Raw genomic sequence first — 22940 nt, 5'->3', positions numbered from 1 at the left:
GTCTGTGTAGCTTTCACAGCTCCTCATGTTGCATCATGTCCTGATTTCTACCCTTGTATTTGTCAATGAAACATTGCCTGCGCTTGGGTGAACAGTGCTCAGTCCGTGTGAGGGCTGCTCACTTTGGGTATTTATCACTTTTTATTCTGTTGTGAAGATATCCCAATGCACAGAATATTATCAATAGCATCTGAGTGACTAAACTGTTCTGAATGGAAACATGGAAGATGAAGGGAAGATGAAGGATGCAAAGGAATACTCTTGTGTGCCTGGAAGGCAAGATGCACTGGCAAAGCTTTAGGCAAACAAAAGGCTATTTGTGCCAACGCTGGTGAAAAGGGTATGGACACAGTTGGAAGCAAAAGGTCTCTGCAATGTGCATGTTGTAAAGAGTGCTTTAACTAGGTCTGAACACCTATGCTGGGCACCTGTGGCCATCTGCATTTGCTGTTAGCAGTACTATTTAAATGCCACTATTTCCTATCAGAGGCACAGGCTTAGAAAATGGACCTCTCTGTGTGGAATGAGCATGTCTATGGGCAGACCAGCATCCTTCGTATGTGTGTAAAATGGAGGTTAAAAAGGTTGCTGTCCTGTTGTGTCAGGAGTGGCAGACGTCACCTGGCTGGTCTCTGAAGGCTCTTGAGGAACTTCTGCCGATTGGTGAACTCATTCGTTTTGACAGTCTATTACCTCCTTTGTTTTGACATATTTTCACTCTCCTCTTAATGTTTCCTGTTTTCATGAATCTTGCCCTTCTGCTGCGTTTTCCTGTGTGTGTGTTTTTTTTCTCCCAGATGTTGTATGGCTGGCTATTTCAGTAACTTTTTGCGTACTACAGAACTGAAAAAAAAAAGGCAAGTGGAAAAACCCCACATTGGAATGATAGCATATTTTCCATGCGCGTGTCGCATGCTGGCTGAAACACGTTCAGCTGATACGTTAAACATCTATCTAAAATACTGCTCTACAAAGGGCTTAATTATTGTATCCATTCAGGGTATGAGTTGGCATCTGCTATTTCGAAAAGCAAAAGGCTCTTCTAAAATAGCAACGATTTGCTGGCAATGATGGATTTAATATTTGTTCAGTGCTTGAACCTGTTTAGGCCCAGGTTTGTTTGATATAGGTAGTTTAGGACTATAGACTTCTATGGAAAAACATGGTGTACTTATTAAATGGCCAAAATACACAGGCTTAGGGCAGGATATTTGAAGATGCACACAGCAGCTCTTATTCTAGCTTCTGAAAGTCAGGTTATCTATTAAGGTGCCTAACTATGTATTTCTACACTTGAAAATATCAGCCTGCCTCTTAAAGCTCAGCCATGGTGACTCTTTGCTTACCAAAGTAATTCTATCTATATGCAAGCAGACTTATCAGGGTCAGGTTCTCTTCCTGTATGGCATGGTTTATGTGTGGTATATCCTGGTGCTAGTATGTAGTGACTGTGCCTGGAGCTGAAATGGGATGAGATGCTTAGTTTTACATACTTGTAAAATCCTTTACAATCCTTGTATTTGACAGCCCGTTACTGCAAACTTTGCAAAGGTAAGTACATGTAACCCTAACCTCAAGGTTTTGCCAATTTACCTCTGAGATTTAGTTGCCATGAATATGTGTCAAGTCGAATTTCACATTGGAAAGGGACAACTAATGTAAAAACCAGGTTATTTGGAACTGACAGCAACTATCTTTGTCATAGTTGTGTCAGCTTTCCCCTCAGTTCTGCAAGTGAACATTTTCTGAGTAAATGTCCTTGAAGCATGTTTCTTCTCCCACTTCATTCAGTTTAAGGGTGGATGCCACTTGCTGAAGCACTTGTAGTGTCTACAAGTACACTTGGGAAAATTTTCTCCAAATCGCACCTGTTGGAGTAATGCTTTAAGTATTACATACATACTTGGAAAATGTGGTGAATTGCCCCTATTGTTCTTCAAAAGACCCAGGATGTGAAAAATGTGCTGCCTTTGAACAAGCTGAACTAGGTTGAGTCCGTTGCTGCTGGAAGACATTATAAGGCTTGTCATGTTCTTATCGCCAACTAGATTCTCTCTGCGTGATGTATCCATGGCTCTGCTACTTCCCAGTACATCTACTCCTGGTTAGAGAAATCGTGTCTGGCCTAACCTCTGCCACTTCAGCAGCTTGGTAACGTCCAATATGTGAATGTGGGCATAAATGATGCCTGAGAAAAATCTTGCCACAGGAAAAGACTCCAAAATTTCTTCTTAATCTTCTTCTCTGGTCACCACCCGGGCTGCCCAGGATGCTGAGGATCAGAGGAATTCAATCTATAAATGCAATTAAATTCTTCACAGCAGAAACTTCCCCTTCACATGCATTGTTGGTCGATGGTGGCATTCAGTCCTTTTCCCAGCTTACCATTTCAGCTGGGAGCTGAATTCAACAGAAAAGCCCCCAAGCTGTGAGACACTGGTAACTTGTGAAATGCAAGGCAATTCAGAGCGGCTTGCAGTGTGCCAAGCACAGAGGTGGAACACCTGGGAAAAAGGATTTTAAAGTTCTTGATTTAAACCATGTCACACATGGTTTTGGAGGATAATGACAGTCTTCCAAAATCTCGTTACTTTTTTGTATTTTGAAAATGCCACCTGATGCTGTCAAGTGATTGGGGTGCTATCAAGCAGTCACCTGATGCCTTTGCTAGATGGGCTTATCAGATGAGTTAGGAAGTCCAGGAGTTTGGACCCTTGATGGCAGCAAAGTCTTCTCCTCTTTAAATGTACGTATAACATGTTTTCTATGCCCTCTTAAAAGACAATGGTACCTGGGATTTCTTTCAGATCCAGATGGAAAGCTTTTATTAAAAGGAGTGGTAATGAGGCTTAGTTAAGATTTGTTTTTTGTTAAGAAAAGATCATCTGGCGCTTGCTTTTGGAGCTGGTTGCTCATGAAGGTTTCTAATTCAGGGTCTTAATTTTTGTAAAGAGTGAATTACAAGAAGTCAGAAGAATGATGCTAAGAGCATTTAATAATGCACATTCACAAAGAAGTGGTGTAACTACATTAATTAGGCAAGTCTTGCGTAAAGATGCAATGTAATTATATATTTGAGACAGTTAATTAGGGAGCTACTTGGAAATTTCAGTGAATATTAAGGTAATTATACATAAATACTATAACCATTAAGACTGCACCCATAATGAAAGCAATAACTAATTACATAAATAACAGCATACTTATGTTTTTACATTACCAATACCTAACAATACTTCCTCTCTTTTCCTGCTCTCTTTGCCATGCAAATGACAAAACTTCATTTTTTGATTCAGATATTCTTGCAAATTGTTGAGGAAACAATGAACTTTCCTCTTGTCCTCTTTCTCTAGAGAAGGCTGGACAACAGGAGTTATGCACACTTAGCAGGAAGACAGTCAAGCATACTGCACGGGTTTGCAGGTTAGATGCTGAGTTTTTGGTGACTTCTCTTGGATTTCATACAAGCTCAGGTCTGAGAAGTTTAAGAAGAAACTAAGAAGAAAGAAATTATATAGCTGTAAGGATAATGTTTTAGACTGTTCAGGCAGCTTTGAGTGAATCAGTACAGAGGGTTAGGTGAATGGCTGTCATAGAAACAGTGCCCTGCATTTCGTAGTGTTGGGCCTGTAGGCAAATGCCAGATTTTTGCTAAAACATTTCCTACTGTTTAGTTCTGTCAGGGTTTGGGGTATCTGTCTGCTGTCACCTTAATGTTCACCTAAATCTACTGGCTTCCAGTGACAAGTGTGTCAACACATACTATGTTGTACACCTTGCTGCTGTTTTTCCAAGCTACATCAACAAGGCTGCAAGTCAGGCTCTTTAAACCCTTAAGAACTACTGTGCTGAGACCTTTATATGAGGGAGAGCCTTATTGACTCAGCTGAATATCAGAATTCTTGCTTCTTAACACACTTACTGAATCAATAATAGTTTCTAGCAACTCTCACCTAAGGATCTAAAAGGCTCAGAATGTGTCTGTGATTATGTATACTGTCATGATGGAGACTTTACAGGTGGGGAAACTGAGGCCCAAAGAGCTCAAATGACTTCCCCAATGTCATGAAGGACATCCAGAATCCCACTGTAAGTCTCTCTGCTCTGTTTTAGTCAAAGTCATCCTCTCTCCTAACAGAAGGATGTGGTTGGTACAGGGTTTGGGGTATAGTGATGGGACTTCTTCCTCTCTTTGTTAATCTTGTCTGAATAATTAAATTGACCTGGTGAGACAGTGGAGTTCACAAAGGAATGTAATTTTCAGCCAGTTGTCCATATTATTATGCTTCCATTGACATCATGAGTAGCAGAGTGAAAAGGCCCATAGCAGCATGGGCTCAGTGCATGTTTGTAATTTTGAAGTTACTGTCCTACAGAACACAAGGTCATAACTAGAGAGGGGGTGGCACCTGGGATTTGCTGAGACGAAGTTAAAGATGATTTATAACGACACAGTAAATTTTTCTATATTCTCGTTGCACACTCCAGGGCAAGTAGCTGTATGCAACTAAATGGTGTTTTCTTAGCTCAACAACAGTGACCAATGATAATTCCTGCCATAGACTTCAAAACATATCAAAGGCTGTTGGGACATTTCAACCTCTTTTGATTCTAGATAAACAGTGTCATAATTCTGAGATGGCAAATCCTTTCAATCTCTGTAAATGATCTTATATTTATGGGTTTACATAATGGTTCATATTCCAAGGCAGGTCAGCTCTTACATCCTTTTTTGCACAAAGTAATGTCACTAAGTTTTTAAGATCTTTGTTTCTAGCAGAGTGAGATTAGGGGCAGCTGACCTTTTTTGGCATTATAATACTTAGACACTGAACTTTGTGTAGATCTGTTGAAAGGAAGATTAATTAACAAATGCTACAGCAGTAGATACCTACAAAAGATAAATTGTGCTACATTGTTATGAGAGATTTCCCTCAGTTTGTGACCAAGAGAAATATAGTAGTTCTAGTTCATCAAGCTTTCTATAAAATGTTTAATACAGTGGTATACAGAAGAAAATAATTTGGCCTGGAGAAGATATGGCACAGTAAATGTAAAGAAATGGCTACGGAAAGATTGCTGGAAACTGAGCTAAAAGAACTGCCAAGGGGCAAGAACAGTAACTAGGAAAGTTTATTAATGATCAGTCTTTTGACCTATCTGAACATTTTTATTTGTAGGCACAGCAGAAAATCTGTGCAAATACGAAGTCTATAAAGAGACAGAAAGCTGAGAGGCCTTGACAGTTCAGAGAAGGACTGACCCTGACAACAGGAGAAATGGAAAACGGATAAAATGAAGTACTAATAAACCACAAGGTCATGCAGATGTTTTTTTTGCTCTGAGCAGGAGGCTCATCAGCTGGAAGTAAGAGAGAAGTGTTTTGCTGAATCTCCCAATGACTGACAAATGCTGAGGCTCTGCAACAGCAGGGAAGTATTCCCTGAGATGTTCTCCTGGATGTTGCATCAGGAACAGGAAACATGTGGGATTCCTGACTACTTTTGTACAAGGCACTGGGGATATCCAAAAAAAGACGGACTCCAGAAGGAGGGAAATCAAATTGACATAGGAAATGGGGGATAAAAGACTGTGTCTTTAGTTTAGCAAAACTAAAACTGAGTAGAGGTATATTTCTCCCTATAAATATATTATCAGGGTAAGTGGTGAGAGAGAACTGGTTAAATTAAGGGTGTATTGAATGCCATAGGAAAAACTGATAATTGTTCCAACTGAATAAATGTTCTTTGGAAAGGGGATGAAGGTTTTAATAATGTGAAGTTTTGGAGCAGCTTTCCAATAGGAGTCACAGGGGCAAGAAAACTACCTGATTTCAAGAAAAAAACTTGAGAAATTTATCAATGAGATTGTGATGTGATATCAATGAGATATGATATGTCAGACGTAGCAGGGGATGACCTGGGAGGACTCTTCCAGTCCTATTTCCTATGTAAAACTATTCAACAGAGCCCCTGGTCTCCAGAGTATTTTTTTTTTGTAAAATGACTTCAATAGCAAGCTAGGGAAAATGGCCTTTCCTTTGGATTCTTTGTTTGCCCTTACCTATACAGGAGACATAGATCTGATCAAAGTGCCAATGAATCTTGTGGTAGGTTGGATGCAGATCTCTATTATCTGTGTGACAATACCTTTTAGAGGTCCTGCTCATTACTGGGGCCCAGCAACTTTCCATGACCTGACTTTTATGATCCTGGTTCATCTCTTAGCTAAATTCATCTGAAGCTGTTTCCTTGGTAGCCTCTTCAATATTTTACAGATTTCTTACAGTTCTTGTGTTCTTGTAACCTTCTGAGGTCTTTCAAAGCAAGTCAGACAATCTTCTGCCTTTCACAGTGCCATCAGCTAGCCAAGCCCATGAGTAGATCCCTAATTCTCTGAGATAAGATCAATAGCCCATCACCCTCTGCTTTCCTAAAAAGATCTTGCAACTGAAGTCTAGGTGTAGCAACTGAAAGAACTGTTAATAATGGATGATGACTGACAAAACTCTTAGGTGTGAAAGGAGATTTACCAGGAGCATGGTGTTCATGCACAGTACTCATTGATTGACAGCCCCAACAGGTTAGAGGTTACCCATGGAATACAGTCTTGATGGCCTAGGATGAAATATTCCCCCTGACCCTTCTGTAAGCTGGTGATACAAAGCACTGGCTAACATATCATTAACTTACGACACCACAATGATGGGATTAAGACCCAGAGGGCTTTATCTCTACCTTATTAATGGTAATTAAAAGCTGCGTGACAGTTTTAAAACTTGTTGATGTAAAGAAAGTTAGTGCCTGTCTTATAGTGGCACAGGAAATAATTGTCTGGTTGCTTGGCTTTTCATAATCTGCCTGTGCAGCTGTATATTATCATTATTTTGCTGCAAATACAGCTTTTCAATTTATCAACAAAAGAGCAGGTAAGGCTCTATGTAAATAATGATGAAGGACACTTCCAGGCTGGATTTTTTCCCATTTAGATTGCTGAGCATGAAAGAAACAGAGGATTTTCAAAACTAATGACAGTATCTGTTAGACATGTTTTTTTTCAAAGTCTAATTACCCCCCAAAAATGTTAACCCCAATTTTAGTTACTGTAAACTTCACCTGGCTAATTCATAGGGCAGGTATTGAAATCTCTCTCCACCCTTCTTTATATGGAAGGGGATATTCATTCCTTCTTGGGTGTTTACCATTGTTGGAGCTGTACTCATTTGTGGCAAGAAGTTTCATATCTTTTGGACTTCTGGATTCAAGGAAATGTGACTACTTTCAGAGCAATACTGTGAGTGCTGTGAACTAGAAATAGCTCTATAATGTGCTGCTTCTGTTAAAATCTCAATCTAAATTGGAAAGAAAAGATCAAACCCAAACATGTAATCTACCTGGAAAGTCATGTTTCCTTCAAATATTTAGTGATCTTGTGCTCCTACATGTCCTGATTAACTTCTTTGGTTGTGGCATCTCACTTTTCAGACTGTTTCTGAGCCACCTTCCTCATTTCTCTGTGTAGATGTGCATTAGGTGGTTTTTCATGAGAACTAGCTGTTATAGTTTTGGGGGGACCTCATATGCGGTGAATATTTCTTGACCTTTTAGGAAACATGGTCAGGTTTTTGCTTTCAAGAGCTAATCTCAACTCTGTGGAGTGACAGAGTGGAGAAAAAAGTCACCAGTGGAGCTCTCAAAGAAACTCCTCCCCACTTGCTCCCCGGCAAGCAAGAGGCAAAGACACCAGGTCTACCTTTCTTTGTATTTTTACTGCATTTTTTCCAGGGTTATAAAGGTTGGAGAGCCTTTATGCATTTGGTGTTGCTCTTGATCACTTTCGGACTAGAGAAAAGGACTCTCAGCTTTAGCCACTGCTGTAATTTCAGAGGTGCTGGTGGCTCTGGGAGCCTGCAGTGGCCTGTGGCTGGCTGAGCCACTCCAGCTGTGCTGAACTGGCTTCAGGACTCCTGCTGGGTCTTGCCTTCTCCCAGCTCTCCAGAAGCTGTGGGACTGGGAGACGTCGCCTGTCATTTTAGCCTCTTGCCACTCCAAGGCAGAGATTGCCTTACACTTGTAGTTTATACAGCCCCAAGCACAATGTCAGCATTACACATTAATTAATAATAGTGGCTTATATTGCTAATCACTTAATTATAAATTATGTCTGCTGGTTATGCCTGCCATCACATATTACTTTGTAGTTACATAGATATACACATAGTGTATCTGGGCTTTTTGTAAATCAGCTTGTAGTTGTTCAATGATACAAAGGCTATGCCAGCACATAAATCCGATGTAAACTGCTAATCATTTTTAAATGAAGACAAAGCAATCTGAGTTTTAAATCCATAATGCAAGAGAATTACAGTGCATGTGCCTGAAATTTAGGAAGGGAACTTGCTTTGCAGACGTTTCAATTGAAAGCAAAATTCTGACGTTATGCACATTACATGGTATTTTACTGAAATCACACTCAGTGGCAGATTTGCATAAATGAATGTATTGTATTTTTTATAACTGTGAAGGCTTTAATTACCTAAACTCTAATTAGGCTTGCATTTTTTAGAAAACACAAGATATTAGCTTATTTTGTAGTTGGCTCAACTTTAATGTTTTCCCACATTTGTAACTCATACGTAATAAAATTCTATAAAAACACAGGGAAAACACAGAGATGAAGGCATCCCTGGAATTTCTGGAGCTGATTGGTTGTTTCTCCTTTTGGTGGATTTAAGCCTCAATGCACTGAAATTTTCTTGAATGCTGCCCTAGGGCCAAAAATCACACCTGATATAATTTTGTTGCAGACAGATTTGGTAGTGTTGCATCGAGGATAAATCCAAACAAGCATATTTTGATAATTTCTAGGAATAAAAGTGTTGTGTGAAAGGGAATTATTGATAATATTCTTTTATAGTAGAATTTGTTTGGTGTTCTTGTTACTCTTTCCAAGTTCTAAAATGTTTTTTTGTAGAGCAAGATGAGAGTGCTGTCTGGGTACTTGGGCTGCTGGGATTGAAACAAAGATTTAGGCACACAACACAGATTTTAAAAGGTTTATCCCAACAGGACTTTCATATGGCACTCGGTGAGTCACTGTGGTGTCTTTCATAAAGTGGGAAAAATTAACCAGATAAGTGGAACTACCATTAATTGTTATTGCCCCTTTTGCCTAACCTATGAAAGAAATGCATCTTGTGTTAATTCTGCTGAATTTTCTCCTTCGCTTCCATATGAATGCACCTCTTGTCTCTCTGTTGGGTTGTCCAGGTTTTGCCCTTTCCTGTGTCATAAAGTTGTGGCAATTTCCTGTGTGTTCGTCACTGTGTGGGTAGGCTGTTGTAAAGTGCTCAAACAAAGCTACTTTTGCAGGCAATTGAGAAGCCTGTGCTGGATCAGAGCCTCCAGCTCAGCTTTCACTGAGGATGTGCTGCTGGGAGCATGCAGCAACTCTGCTGTCTCCTGCTGCTAAGGCAGGTCTACATGTGTTGACATGCTCATTGTGGTGTGTAGCCATCCAGATGCTCAAGAGTGCTGCTTTTCTAGGTCAGAGGGAGGTGAAGATGCCTCACCTCTTAAGGATTGTGTTGAGAGAAATTGTCCCACCCTTATTAGCAGAATTTTGTTTGCAACCATGTATACAAGAAAAATTAATAAGCTCCAAGAAGAAGAGCTTGATCCAGTATTTAAGTCTCAGCTAAGGCACTGATAGATTTGAGCTGATGTATTTTATCCCTCCAGAATATTTTCATTTTCTGTTCCAGTTCTGGCAAGTCTCCTGGCCCCACCACACAGATACAATACAGAGTGCCACAGTAGTGAGTTTCACAACACCTTTCTTCAGTGGCCCGGTGCCCACGGCGAGATTGGCAGCCTGAAGGTAGGTGTGCAGGTTTGTGATAACATCTAGATGGAGTTCAGGAGCTGGCCAGGGACAGACCATTGCAAGGTGCTGCCCTCCAGGCACAGACTCTAACTGGCACTCTCACCCTGGACCTGGGCTTAGCTCAGTGTCTGACTTTTCTCTCAAGAACCAACAAGGTGACAGCAGTATTTGTCTGATACTTTACTGGTTTGTACATTCATCCAAAACATGGGAGTTCACTTTCCTTTTCCCCTGCCTTAATTCCTTCATCTCCTTTCTGGTAGGATTAGATCCTGCACATCAAGCTGGTCTAGACAGGATGAGAGGAGAAGACACTCTTCGTGCCTCTTCTAGAAACAATTCTTGTTGTAAAATTCAGGATTAATGGGGATAGTAAAAGGATGTGAGGATAGCCTAACTGTGTAGCACACTAGTTAGCACACCTACTTAGGAAAGGAAGGTTGTGTATCAAACACTGTGAAACACGTAATAGGAATCCAATGCTGCCGTTACGGCTAGGCGTGACTTCCTCCTCTGCCCTGGTATGTAGGAAATGGAGAGTTCTGTGGAGATGGTTTTCTATGGAAGGCCCTTCCAGCAGATGTTCTAAAGGTACCTATAAGACCTGGCTGATCTTCTGAGGTAGATGGAAGTGTGTGGATGCCTGCTGGGGCAAAAGTACTCAATCCCCATTGGGTCTTTTCAAGGTGGCATTTTCTAGCCATGCATAGAAAGAAAATTGTGGGAACTGGGCAAAATGTAATGCAATGGATTGATGTGCCAAAAGACTTCTGGGTATTCTGAGGCTTATATCTTTGCCATGCAGCCGGTTTATAGCTTTCCAAGCACTGTTGTCCAGAAGCACTGAGTTTTCTACCAGTGAAGTGCAGACAGTGTCCAGGGAGTTCAGTTATTCTGCTCCATTATCAGATAGTTAACATAAAAAGGACAAAGAAAAGTTTAACAGTATTCCTTTCAGACTGCCAGCTGCTAGGAAAATATAATTCCATCTTAATGTGGGATGTTTTGATGGGCAGAGAGGAAAAAAGGCAAGATTTCAATATTGTAGGTAATTTGTGAGATGAATTTGTGATTTTTCCAAGCTTGGTTCTGAATGGTCCTGAGAAGTCAACAGGAACTACTGATTCCCAGGCTTTCTGAGACCAGTACCCTAGGAGATGCACCTGAGTCCCCTAAAAATGGAAGATTCTGAGATCAGTGTGAGAAAAAATTTTGGCGGAGTACCCTATGTCACACAGTGGGCTTGTGCCGAAGCCAGGGCCCAGCATCCTTTCTCCAAGTTCTCGTAACAATAAGAACAACCTCCTCAGCAATTGCCTTACAAAAGGTTTGAACATCAGGTTACCCAGAGACATGAGCAGATAGTAGAGCAGTGATGTACAAATGAAAGTCCTACACTTTGACCTCCAACCACATGAAGCCCCATTACAATAAATATCCAACAACACATCCCTTTCCACACCACATGGATGCTGCCTTAGGTACAAAGGTACTAAAATGACTGTTCCATGTAATAAAACATGGTGGGAGAAATTATGAAGTATAAAGTGAGGTTATTGCCTTCACTGCTAATTAAAGTTTACTGTATCTTCTTGCAGCTTTGTTTAATGGGCTCCTACATATCATGGGGTGTTTCTTTAAAGAAATAAAAGAAAGCTCTTTTTAAGGTCACTCACTTGACCTCAATTCATTGTGTTGTGAATGCGGTATTGTAGTAGCACATATTGTGTGGGGTACAACACCATGTGCTGCTCCAAGACTCCTGTGGTAGCTAAGCACAAAGGGCTGCGTTAACGATGATGTGTCAGCCTTAGCTTTGAATTTCCTTGCTTGAGTGCTAGTTTTCATTACTGACACATAATACATGGTGTTAACCATTTCAGCACTGAACTGTGCACAGGGACACACCACCGTTTGTGCTTGGAAACGGCCATTTCTGAAGTGCCAATGATCTGAGGTACAATTATTATTTTATTACTTAATGGCACCAATTAGGGCAAGCATTGTCAACTAGCCCACAATGATCTCAGCACCACAGTGTGATATAACTATTACAATGAGTATCATAGCCTGATGCTTATGTCATATCTGGAATAAAAAGCTTCAGGCTTTTTTATTTTTTCTTTCTGATTTGGCAAAAAAATTCTGTATTCTGAGGTTTTCACTTTGTTTTTTTTTTGTGCCTTCATTTCCTCGTCATATAAATTCTGTAAAGCCCTTTGAATATTGCTTGTACTTTATGTAACATTTCCTATCACAAAAAGAATCTTAGTAGTAACTCATACAGCTCTGTTTTTTGATGCCTAAATCCTTGCTTATTTTCTGTTTTCTCTTCAGTCCTTTTCCCAGTCTGCTAGCTGAGTCTAGATCCATGTTTACATCATACATCTCAAGCTGCAGCTGCTGTGGACTCTCTTGTTTGGTGGAACTCTGTTACTTTGGTATCTTGGCTCTTTATCTGGCTCGGGTTGCTTCCTCCTCAATACATGTTCCACTCATGAGGCGGGTGATCCAAAGCCCATTGAAGTAAATGGAAAAATTGCAGTTGATTAAATTATTTCACATCTGCACTCCCTGGCTCTACCAGCTTCTTCTATTGTCCACACATCCTGATTCACAAATGTTTTAAATGACAGCTTTAGGAACATGAAAGCCTTTGGGGCAATGGCCTAAAGAGACAGCAGAGGGTAAAATTTGTGAGCATTATAATGCTAGAGCTGTAGTGCTTCCATTAGTCAGAGCTGAGCACCAACTGAAAAGCCTGCTTCAGTCAGGCAAGGAAGGCTTGCATTTCACACATGCAGGCACACAGGCAGCCCCCATCTCAGAGTGTAGTTCATCAGAAGGATTATTTCTTTCCATGTACAAACTGAGCATCAGTTATGCTTGTCCTCCATCCCTGGAAATCACTGAGGGAAAAGCTGGGAACATGTGGAGGGAGGGAGACAGTTCCTGTGCCTGACCTGCTATCAGGATCACAGATTCATAACAGCAGGGTGCCCACACCCCTCATTTAGGTGCTGCCCCCAGTTACTTCTTTAAAGTGACTCCTTGTGGGGACTCTTTATAGGACAGGTGCAATTTATACTAGAATGTCAATGGACTTCTCAAAATGGTCAAAATGGCAGTGAGAGGTATCAAAAGACCTCAGTTTCAGACAGTAGTGGAAATTCAAGTAAATTTTCAAAATGAACGGGCTGTTTACCAACATAATATTTGGAAGCAGTCAGGATGCCATGTACAATTATGGCAACATTCAATAAAGGTCACATGCACTTAAACTGCTCAACAACTCAAATATAATTCCCAAGGTTTTCTCATTTGTTTTGTTTTTGTTTTTTTTCTCCTCTTTCTCTCCTTTTCCCCTGCGCCTGCCGTCTCGCGAGCTGGAGTGTTATTCCAGGCACAAAGATCATGAAGTAATTACAAATAGCCAGGCCCAGATGCGGGAATAGAAATTCAACACTATGAGCTCACCTGTCCTTAGGAGAAAGTTTATAAACATTTGGAAGCTATTTAAAAGCATTTACAAATCTTTTGATGTTCGTTGTCTTGTGTTAAGGCATGGATTCAGCTTTACCAATGGAACAAATGCTGGTTTATGCCTGAACACTGAAACTTTGTACCAAACCTTTACATTCATTGCTAAAAGAATAGCAACATATTAGAGTTATAAACATAGTTACCAAGGAAACCAGTCTATCATAATTGGTTATCCTTGTTTCATTCTTTATCCCAGTCTCCTTCTGTTCTCTATCCCATGGCACCTGTCTGTGTTTTTTCCCCCCCAGTTAAAATATATGATAACCTGCTATCAGACTGGCTAACTTGTTGATCTGCATCTTAATAGAGCTGGATATACCTTGCCTGCAAAATTTAAACCAGGTTTTCTTTCTTTTTCCACTTTAGTTTTTGGGGTTCTCAGGGGAATCTGTCAGTTTATTGTGCCCAAGCTATTGAGAAATAACTTGGATTTCCAGTATTTCCAAATTCATGTGCTGCCACTAAAAACACAATCGAGGAAAAGAGGAAGCAATTCTTGGCTAACGGTATTAGCTCCCCTGAAATGTTTAAAATAATCAAGGAAAAGAAGATGCAATATCCTGTGGTAGAGGAAGGAAAGGTCTTGGCTTTCTTTGCCAGGACCTTGAGGCATTTCTTTTCTGCAGCAGTTGTCTGGGGTGATTTTGTTGGGTATCTCTGGTCCTGATTTCCTACCCATGTGTAAGCCATGCCATTGATGAGATCAATGACGTTATTTGCACAAATGGAGAGAAACACTTTGTTCTGTGAGGGCTGATGGGAATGCTCCCTTTCCTTGAATTCCCCTGCATTGTCATTTTATTAAGATAGGTGAAAGCTTTAGCTTTAACTGAATGTCACATCAATTTTATTATGTCTGTAGGCGTCTTTGTTTTTAAAATTCATGACAAGTTCCTTGCAATACATTTTTATTACATTACAGCCACCTGTTCTACCTTGGTGGGTGGCTGTAAATCTGGGACTGTCCTTTTGTGTGCGTGTACATGAATGATTGTTTCTTTATGCAGCGTATTAGGAGCTTCCAAAATATATTCATAGCCTGGACCATTCTGGGGGGACATGTGCATGTTTTATGGATCGGCTTCCCTTTTCTGCTACCACAAAAGGATCATCTAGGGGTCCCAAAGTAAAACTTCTTGTCCTTCCCATGGGCCACTGTATGCATTTTATTCATTCCTAGCCACAGTCAGTTCACTTGTCCTGTCTGTTGCCACTAAAACAGTTTGCTCCTAGATCAGCTTTAAATAAATCAGACTGGTGTGATTCTTGACCTGCCTTTACGTTTTATTGTCAATATCTGGTTTACCCAAAGAATATATATTCCACTATAGATACAATGTGTCAGGAAAACATGCAAGCACTTCCTTAATACCCCTTTGGTGTTTCTGGGGTTGGATTCAGCAAAAGCCCTCAGCTTGCATGGAACTGCAGCTGGATTTGGGCAGGACTCTACTTCTTCCTGAAGGGAAACCCACTTCACACTGTTGTTCAGGGGTGCAATTGGCTTGTGGGGGTGAGGTGTTGAATGTGAACTCAGGATGACCAGCCTTCTGTCCCTCTTGTCTGGGTCAGGCTTGGACCAACCATCTCACATCTATGTGCCTTAGTTTCCTAATTTTCAAATGGAGATATTTATAGTTGATATTTGATCTCTCATTTTTTTCTTCCTGTCAGCTTGTTACTCTTCATGGTGGTCTTACACCTGAAAATTCTTGTAAACCTGTTTGTTTCAATACTGTAGCTTTTTGACGCTGTTCAAGTGCCAGAGGCCTAAAAGATAAGTACATTTATTTAATGTGATGAATTATAAATAAACTAACTCAATACATTACTAGAACCCTGGGCTGATTTCAGGTAGAGGCTTACGGGCTTGTTTTGTAATGGAATGCTCCTGGGGGCAAAAATCTTCTCCCTCTGTGTATTTGTTTTTAAGAGCTGTAAAATAAGATCATTATGCAGAGGCTGTCCAGTTCCTTGTACAATATTGTAACCCAAATTCGTGGGCCACATAGAAGGCTTGTGATGATAGAAAGCAGTCTCAAGAGTCAATGCTGCAGGCTAGTCTTTTATTAATCTCCTGCAAAATGAGGTCCCACAGCAGCAAATCACCCAGTGCTGACACATTTAGTGCTTGTCTTCCCTAGTTCACATAAGGGGAAGAGCTCTGCATCCCCATTTCTGAGAGAGCGAGGTGCAGCATGCGCTGTGTCTAAGGAAGAGGTTGGGTTTGCCAAGAGCACCAGATGAGACATTGATGAAATCCTGGGAGCGCCTGTGTACTTCTGGTGGTGTGGATTGTAAATCACAGTAAGGGATGTCGATGCTTTAATTATGTGTATGTGATGGTCTATGTGTTTGTGCTTGTGGGTTTTTTATAAGTACGGTAAATGGAGAAGAGAATCTGGCCTGGCTCTGAGGCTGCTGCTGCTACTGGCGAGGCAGGAGAACATTTTGGCAAAGCAGTATATTTATTTTTTTTTTAAACCTCCCTCCACAGCCCCTCCTGCTGTACTATATTTTTCTTTTTTTTAGGGTTTTTTTGTGTTCCTTATCTGAGGTGCTGCTGGGACTGGCCGTGTGCTGCAGCTTAGTGAGCTCTTTCCCATTTATCTGGTGTGGTTCCCAACCTATGATTTAACCGTGGTGTGTGCAACAGAAAGAGAAAAACAATGTTTGATCTGCTAAAACGTACCTTAAGAGCAAACACACACACATTGATGAAGGTATCAGCTGGGTTCTGCCCACAGTTATGTCAAACAAAGTATGCTAGGAAGTGCCAACTTTCCTTTTGTGCTGTGACACCAAGCGCTGCCAAAAGATATTAAAAAGCTTGCGTGAACTAGGTGATGGCAGCTGTAACTATCTAAGTTATTGCCTGGCAGCTGTAATGCTTCTTCAGTGCTGCTGGCTGCTTTTTATATTTGGTTCCCCATTTGTTTGCCCTTATTCTAGCAACCGATACCACCAAAGCAGGCAATCAGTGTGTTACAGCACATGGCCACTTGCTACTGCAAAATAGGCAGCTTAGTAGTGGCAATTGAGAGACTCTCATGCAGCAGCTGATATAAGTCATATTTCTTTTGGAAGAGAACCAACCTAGCTTTTTTTTTTTTTTTTTTTTTTTTTTTGTGTCAGTGTGAATCCAAGAAACCTTAGATGAGCTGATGGCAAAAGGCAAACACACACACATGCACGTACACACAGACATTCACATGCATACACACAAAAAAATGCAGCTTTCCGTGTTCTTTCCGTGTTGGCTCTAAATGTGCTAGAACAATATAGCCAGCTCCCAGCCCCTGCCAATCCTACATCTGCTCTCTAAAACCTCCAGCAAATAAGAATTACTGTGGGGTTGTTTAACCAACGCTTACAATATACACACTTTTCATTTTTCCGTCGCTTCTATCTGTACACTGGTGGCAAAGGTTTGAGAGATAATGGAGAATGATACCCACTGGGCACTTGCTTTTTCAGTGCTGTGAGGTGGGCAGTAGCCACCTAGATCTCTCTGTTGGCATGATTTGGGGCAATATAAAATGTTTTTCATTGCTGTGAGCTTTTGGGAAATTGTCTTTACAGTGGGGAGTGGGTTTCTGCTGCTTTTAGATTTTTGTGGTTTTTTTGTTTCCTTTTTTTTTTGGTTGTTTGTTGTTTTTTTTTTTTCCTGATGGGAGGGCTTTATATTGCATGTTCTTCTTTTGAGTTTTCTCTTTTCATTCATCTCTTAAATAATTCCTACCATCCATGGATGCAATATTTCTGGGAGACGTGTTATTTCTTTTATCCTTTCTCAGACTAGTTTTGAAAGTCCTGCAACATGATGATATTTTCACAGCATGATCAACCTCAGAGCAATTTCTTCAGCATGGAAAATGGACTGAAGTAGTAGTTACATCTTGCGGAGGATAGGGCAGAAGATCTCAGTGGAGCTTTTAGATTTTTCTTCCTTTTCTGTTTAGGCTCAGCTGTTACAGAGACCTGAGACAATTGCATGTTGTCTCACAGTAATAAGACACCATAATAATTCTTTCCACCAAAGAGTCCCAAAGCATTCATGAGTGTTTAATTACCTATTCCATTTCACAGATGAGGATGCTGAAATGCAGAGCAGTTAAGTGATGTGACAAAGGACACCTAGGTATTTGATAATGTAACTTGAAAAAGAAACATCATGTTATTAATCCATTTTGAATCACAGAGACTGGACTGTGCTTACCGTGATTGTGACTAAAGAAATCTGCATTGCTTCAAAGCCTTGCCTCCAAATTAATTGCTTAACTGTTGTTTTTTTACCCTCCTAGTATGTTGTGAGTTTGAAAATCCCCAGTTAACTCCCAATCTATTTTGTCTGTGTATTTTGCAAGACAAATCATCATTATTACTTCAAAATGCTGGAGAGATTTGCAGAAAGTGCTGTAAATGGTAGGGTGTTGGTAGGAATGGGGGGATACTCACATCTGGCATTACAGATTTTATCAATTCTACAGTGAGTACTCTAGTGCTAGGAAAGACCTGTGTTCACCCTCTAAATTTTCTGTTAATTTGTCTCTGTAAGGAGAGATCTCTGGAAAAACATAATTCCTACTTCCTTGCAGAAGTCATACCTGCCTGCAGTCGTGAAGCATGCCAAAGAAGAGGGGGTTTATTTTGAGAATTCAGATGAGTTCTGCTAGTTCAAAGTTCTCTTGGTCTAGGTGGAAACCTACGCATGCACAATAATTTCACGTGGAAAGTCTGGCAGACCTTGAGGAGAGAAACCATCTGTGGGGTCTGTGAAGGAGCCCTAAGTAGCTTAACCTCACACCTATCACCTTCCAGAGGGTTTTCTTTGCTGAAATGAGCTGACCTGTTCTGTAATTGCCCCAGCAGTTGCTTTTTGTCTGTTTCTTTTGTGGATAGAAAGCAATGCTCGTGAGTCAGATGTGTGTGTGGGCAACAGCTCCCACAAAGCACCAGTGAGATGAGCCTGTGTCTTGCAGAGTGTTACCTTTTGTATCCCACACATATCAGAGAGGCTGGGAATATCCACCTATAAGTTCTCTAACCACTCCTGGCAGCGGGAGATGTTCTTTTATCTCTTGGTGTTCTTGACTGCCTGCAAGAAAACATGTTCTTCTTGTTCTGTCTCTTCACTCTGGTGAGACCCCACCTGGAGTACTGAGTCCAGCTCTGGGGTTCTCAGCACAAGAAGGACATGGATCTGTTGGAGTAAGTCCTGAGGAGGCCATCAAGCTGATTAGAGTGATGGAGCACCTCTCCTACAAGCAAAGGCTGAGATAATTGGGATTGTTCAGCTTGGAGAAGACTTTAGGGTGACCTGTGGCCTTCCAGTACCTGGACGGAGCCTACAGAAAAGATGGAGAAGGACTTTTTAGAAGAGGCTGCAGTGATAGGAAAGGAAGGAATGGTTTCAAACCGAAAGGCAGTAGGTTTAGATTAGACTGTAGGAGGAAAATTTTTACTGTGAGTGTTTCCCAGAGCAGTTGTGGATGTCCCATCCCTGTAAGTGTTCAAGGCCAGGCTGGATGGAGCTCTTGAGCAACCTGGTCTAGTGGAAGGTGTCCCTGCCCATGGCTGGAGGCTTGGAATAAGATGGTCTGCAAGGTCCCTTCCAACCCAAACCATTCTGTGACTCTGTGATTACCACTCTCAATGTAGAAATCTGTGGCTCCAGCTATGTATTTAGAGTTGGTCACCCACAATTGCTGGTCTGCTTATTGAATCTTGCCTGAGGTGCTTTAAAAGTAGTAGAAGGTGCTTGGTAGGGAACAATTACCTCGTTTAGGTTTTGTTCCTTTGTCTTCTCGGCACTGTTGCTTTCTCTGTGATTATAAAACATTCCAAATCAACTTTCACCATTATTTGCCATTGCTAAATGCAGTATAGGTTACTTGGAGTCTCTTGTATCTCCATTTTTTTTTCTCAACTAATACCACACAAAAACAAACATACAAATGCTTTGTTTGTTTGTTTGTTTTGGTTTTTGTTTTTTTTTTCTGGAGGCTGATTTGAGCCATTCCTTTCCTCAAGAAATGCATGTGTGTGTGTAATGGAAATGCTGACAGACCCTTAACTATAACAGCACGAAAGGCGCCACTAAAATAACAGTGGAACAGATGCTGTCACCACTGCCCCTGGTGGGGAAAGAAGATGAAACAGAAGGGCATTAGAGTTGGTGGATGGCAAATTAATCCTATTGTACTAGCAGCTGCAACCACCAAGATGCTCACATTCATGCTTAGACACTTCCAGTACACCAAGCTCTAGTAGGGGTGGTTGGAAAGGATGAGGCAATGAAAGGTCACTGGAGCTGTTTATATCTGAACAAGAGCAACAATAATAATCACAAAAAATGTTGGTGTATGTTCTCTACTGTGACTAGGCTCTTTTTACTGTGGCAACTCAATCTATCAATCTGGTATTTTGAGACTCTCAGTATTTCTCAAATGCTGAAGTATAATGCCAATGTAATTTTTGTTTCCTTTTTCCCCTGCAACCAAGCTTCCATATGCTGAAATTCTGATTTTAGATCTCTATTTTTTATGCTTATATTAGCAGGAAAGAACCCCCAAACCTCACTGTTATTTTTAAACAGTGAGTAAGAAAGTTATAATTTTCATTCCTAAGACAGTCTGGTTGATTTTGTTGGGGGTGTTGTGGAAATTGAAACTCTGAAGGACCTGTGACCTTAAATGGTTGGATTAAAAAAAGAAATCTTTTTTTCCAATGAAGAGAATGGTGTAAATCAGGATTTTAAGGGCTCAATTTATCTCTACAGGATTTTTTTTTTTGTGAAAACTTGTTGAAGGGAGCTGTGCAAACAATGGCTTGTGTAAGCCAAAGCTGGCATCTTGCAATTCTTAATGTCTGAATGAAAGTGCTTTTTTTTTTCCCCCTTCACAGTACGTGTTGCCAAGAAAACAAGGAGTAGTTGCTTTAAGCATTTACAAATGGTAATGCACCAACAGCTGGTCTCAATCCAACTGAGCTATTGTGGGGGTATTAAAAAGACAGGCCAGAGTTTGAGATCTACTGCCAACCTCCCTTGTGGAGTTAGGGAACATTTTACTTGGAAAAAAAGGTCTTCTCTTCCTGCAGAGATCCATGGTTGTATTCTCCTGCAGAGCCTGAGCCCTGCCTGGCAGAGTAGGCAAAAATACATTGGTAGCCCAAATGTTTCATTGACATGAAAGTGTAGAATCTAATAGGTCTCCAGCTAGATTATTTATCTCAGTGTAATATTACAGCCTTCATCTGTGTTTTTCACATTTTGTTTGTTAGATGAATAGTTCTTTCATGTGGCTATATTTTTTTTAAATTTTCTTGCTTTCCTAGAAAAATCTTTCAACTAAGTGAATACAATGCCAGTAATAAGGAAATAAAGTTAATTCTTCAGAATTGAAGGATTGTTCTAAAGGGGATTTAATCTGAAAGACTTTTCTGCTTTCTGCATAAAGCACACACAGTCTTTTCTCCATCCAGCAGGAATTGTAAAATATTATTTGACTTCTACATTTGTAGGTAACTATAATACTTTTTTAAAAAATGTAATTACAGATGAACTATGTTTACAGCAAATGTCCTAGAGAGAGCAATAAAAATTATTATTTTTCATGCTAAAGGCCTCTCCTATTAGCAGTACATTTTATATATGCTACCTTTTCTGAATAGAAATACAATGTTTGGCTTTTCCCTGAAAGATAAATGAACCCATTTGTTGATGTGGCACACTTGAGCTGGACATTTATGTGAAATAAAAGGGGCCAAATTAATTGTGAAACAAAACACCCCCCTCCAACGAAAACAGGCAAACAAACCATCACATGAGCAAATGTGAAAAATGTACCTTTTTCTTTCTTTCTAGAGATATTTGCATTTCAAGAGTGTTCACAGAGAGTGGCACAATGCCCACTTGTTTAGGTTTGTGTGTGTGTGTGTATTTATTTATTTTTTTACAATCATATGGCTTGGTTCTGTTTTCCAGATCTTGTCCGAGAGCTGCTATTCGAAATAAAAATGTTTGTATCCATTTCCTCATTAATCATTGTAATACAACCTGCTGCAGCTAAATGACAAAACAGATGCAACGATGAAAATTAAAAGTGATGGATACTTATCTTTGGCTATAAAAGCTGCTAACAATTTAGAGAACTAGAGTGCCTTTTGGAGCTAGAATGTGGCAAATGAGAGAACAATAATAGGGCTAAAGAGTTTACTGTTTGTAAACCAGATAACTGTGGGGAGGCTGCATTGCTGTCTAGCACCTGTTTTATGTGGTTTGTCTTTTCAATTGAGTAAGATCAAGTGAGGTATTATTTTAAAGTCTGATATGTATAGCATTGTTGGAACTGGATGTAACCTAACCCCAACAAAACTGCTGGAAACATGACCTTGCTTTTGTATGGTGTTTTGAACTTGAAAATAGGCCTCTTTCTTTTTCTCTACCACACACACCATGGCTTGGCTTGTGAGCCTTTCCCTGAAAAATGGGATCCTTTTCCCTAATGAGAGCAGACCTATCCTGATATGAAATATGGTTTTGAAATGTCACACTCTAAATTTTAATTCTTTACCCTTTTTTTTGGTGAAAATGCCTTTTTTTCAATGCATTTTGTAGGGATACTCATCCTGAAGGGTGTAAAAATACAGGAGTCAGAGTCTTACAGTGAAAATACTTATGGCAGATCCCTTGGGAACTCCATTCTTGTATGCACTAAGAGGTGTTCTCTCATCCATCTCTATCTGCTCTCCTGCTGCAGCTGGGAGTCTTATAGGTTGTTTTATGCTGTGCTGTGCCTGTGATTTGGCTGTATGCTTTTAAAATGCTTATATAGAACTCTGAAATTGCAATCAAAACCTTCAGGTGTATGCAGTGACTGTCCTGCATGAATATTTTTAAATGGACAGAGAAGTGTGTTCATGCACAAGGAAGATGTACAAATACTTCACAATCATCCATACCTGAGAGAGGTGGAAAGAGGGTCTCTGGGATCACAGAATCACAGAATATTCTGGGTTGGAAGGGACCCACAAGGATCGTTGAGTCCAACTCCTGGCCCTGCACAGGACAACCCAACTCATACCATGTGTGTGAGAGCATTGTCCAAATACTTTTAGAGCTCTGTCAGGCTGGTGCTGTGACCACTTCCCTGGGGAGCCTGTGAGCAGTGCCCAGCCACCCTCTGGATGAAGAACCTTCTTCTAATATCCAACTTAAACCTCTCCTGACACAGCTTCAGGCCATTCCCTTGGGTCCTGTCACTGGGCCCCACAGAGCAGAGATCAGTGCCTGCCCCTCCTCTTCCCCTCATGAGGGAGTTGTAACTGCAATGAATTCTCTCCTCAGTCTCCTCCAGGCTGAATAAGCTAAGTGTGGTTTCCCCTCTGGATCCTTCACCATGTTCATTGCCCTTTGGACACTCTCTAGTAGCTTTACATCCTTCTAACCTTGTGCTAAAAAGTTTTTTACTCAAAACCACACAGAGGACTTGAGGTGAAGCTGCACTTTT

Source organism: Parus major, chromosome 3 (assembly GCF_001522545.3).
Source record: "Parus major isolate Abel chromosome 3, Parus_major1.1, whole genome shotgun sequence".
In the NCBI taxonomy this organism is placed as follows: domain Eukaryota; kingdom Metazoa; phylum Chordata; class Aves; order Passeriformes; family Paridae; genus Parus; species Parus major.
The sequence above is the reverse complement of the archived record's forward strand: the minus strand, read 5'-3'. Positions refer to the sequence as shown.